The sequence below is a fragment of the Penaeus japonicus genome, unplaced genomic scaffold, assembly GCF_977035675.1.
Source record: "Penaeus japonicus unplaced genomic scaffold, GWHDUDI00000001_assembly GWHDUDI00000024, whole genome shotgun sequence".
Lineage (NCBI taxonomy): Eukaryota > Metazoa > Arthropoda > Malacostraca > Decapoda > Penaeidae > Penaeus > Penaeus japonicus.
This window is the reverse complement of record NW_028234426.1, coordinates 21,537,549-21,540,048: the sequence shown is the minus strand read 5'-3', so window position 1 is coordinate 21,540,048 and position 2,500 is coordinate 21,537,549. Positions and strand designations below refer to the sequence as shown.

Below are 2,500 nucleotides of genomic sequence, written 5' to 3'. Positions count from 1 at the left end.
ATGGGCCGATTATCATTACAGAGCGAAAAGGAAATGTGATCATGCACGACCCGTTCGCCATGCGACCCTTCTTTGGCTACAACTTCGGCCACTACTTGCAGCACTGGCTCAGCATGGAGACCCGCACTCACAAAGCCCTTCCCAAGATCTTCCACGTCAACTGGTTCCGTAAGGACGAGAAGGGACGCTTCATCTGGCCTGGTTTCGGGGACAATGTTCGCGTCTTGGACTGGATCCTTCGACGCGTCGACGGTGAGGACGTGGCGGAAGAGAGCGCCGTCGGCCTCCTTCCAAAACCTTTGTCCTTGGGAGACCAGGTTATTGACACAGAATAGCTTCCCAAGGGCTTTTAGATCCTTCGTCGTACTGACCAAAGGACGTTGGGGAGGAGGGCGCTGTAGGACTTCTCATACTTTCTTCTAATAGCATATCTAATTATAAAGATTGCAATATTTTTTAATGCATCTTACTTATCTGACAAAAAACAACAAAATAAATTGTTTCGTATTCACTTCAACTGATATTACCACCAAAACCCTATAAGCTTGATGTATCCCTTTACATTATGGACAAAAATATACATATACAGTCTATTTCCAATGTATTTGTTTTCTCTCGCCGCCCTTGATACAACAATTGCCTTTAGATCCAGCACGAAATACCAGTGACAAAATAAGAACATCTAGTCCACTTCACAGCCTTACTTTACTTATTTTAGCAGTACAGCTTATCAAAACATGTTAGTTGCTGAATAATCTTGAACTTCTTTTCCTCTTCTATTCTTCCTGATTTTTCTTCCGTTTCATTTTTCTTGCAAGAGTCTCGATTAATTCACACAAGCACACTAGCAATTGCTTTGTTTGGTGAACGTGTTTTTTCACGTTGATCGCCTTGTTAAAGGTAGTGCGTAGTGCCATCATTGCCATTCATGTCATTACTTTTCTCACACTATAACGGCATATTGATATGACTTTCAGCGACGTGAATTTTGCCACGCGTCTCTGTGCTTGTTGAAGATATGCACCTTAATCAATATTGAGAATAGCATTTGCAGAGCAATTGCAGATCACAAAAAAATGATTAGGAATAGCACTGCTTCACTAAAATGATAATAAAGTGATAAGAATGATGATGATGACAGGTGAAATTATCTGATTATGATAATAATCTTTATTGCATTTACTTGTCATTTTGAACACTGGTGATAATATGAATGTTGCTGTTCTTGTTATTGTTATTATCATAAACATCATCTTTACCTTTATTATCACAATTAGTATTGTTACTATTATTCCTATTGCTATTACTATTATCATAATCATTATCATCATTAATAGTATTGTTACTATTGGTATTACCATAGCCTTATTATCATTATGTTCTCATTGTTACATTAAGTCATTATCAATCTCTTCATCATTATTATCTTTACTATTAGCTTTATCTTTATATAGATTGATAGGTAGATAAATAGATCAATAGATAAATAGATAGGTAGATATAGTTAGAGAGACCGATATAGACAAAAATAAGAGGCAATAGTATAAACTGATAGAGGAAAATTGAAGGATACGGAGAAATAGAAAACAGAAAAGTGTAGAGACAGATACAATGAGAAAGAAAGAAAAAAGGAAGATACAGAGATAGAGAAACAGAAAATGAAAGATATAAAAGAGAAAAATGAAGAAAAATTATATATAAAGAGAAGTAAACAGACTTTGAAAGAGAAAGAGACGACGGACGATACAGCCTCAGATATATATAGGGAGGCGGAGACAAAGAAAGACAGAAAAAAACAAAAGAAAATAAAGAGAGAGAGAGAGAGAGAGAGAGAGAGAGAGAGAGAGAGAGAGAGAGAGAGAGAGAGCGAGAGAGAGATAGTGTTAGAGGGAGAGAGAGCAAGAGAGAGAGAGAGGGAGAGAGAGAGAAAGAGTAGGAGAGATAGTGTGAGAGGGAGAGAGAGAGAGAAGGAGAGATAGTGTGAGAGGGAGAGAGAGCGAGAGCGAGAGAGAGAGAGAGAGAGAACGAGAGAAAGACAGAGAGTGGGTGACGCACAGATGAAGCACGGCAGGCACGTCTGACATACGACCTAATAAAGAACACCAATTCAGCATTGGTCGTCTGTTGTCACATGATGCCGGAACATCATTAACAATAAATACTGGTTAGCACTGGTATGCATTAGGGTATGTAATAATCAAAGCTCTATGCGCGTTATGATAGAGGTAACGATATCTAGGCGTACTATGTGTAGGCAATACTGCATCTCTGCTCTTCTATATGTGCATTCGTATGCGTACACGCTATTGTGTGTGCATCCATATGCATCATGCATGCAAATGTGCTTGTAAGTGCGTATGTTCGCAGACAACCCAAACATTGCCAAAGACAAGGTAAAGAAATTTCGTGAAGCTGTTACTAATATGCAATTACGTAAGGTCATCTTAACACTGCGCCAAGATTCCTCTCAGGAGAGTCTTCGAGTTAATGCTACGAGAAA

At 38.7% G+C, this 2,500-nt stretch overlaps 1 pseudogene across 1 annotated transcript in view; it reads left to right on the top strand.

Annotated features, from left to right (window-relative positions):
* Positions 1-455, top strand: part of LOC122264193 (phosphoenolpyruvate carboxykinase [GTP], mitochondrial pseudogene) — a 1,420-nt pseudogene extending 965 nt beyond the window's left edge. The window contains exon 3 of the transcript XR_015192181.1: positions 1-455. This exon is cut by the window's left edge and continues 344 nt beyond it. The product of XR_015192181.1 is annotated as a phosphoenolpyruvate carboxykinase [GTP], mitochondrial pseudogene (transcript).
* The last annotated feature ends 2,045 nt before the right edge of the window (positions 456-2,500 follow it).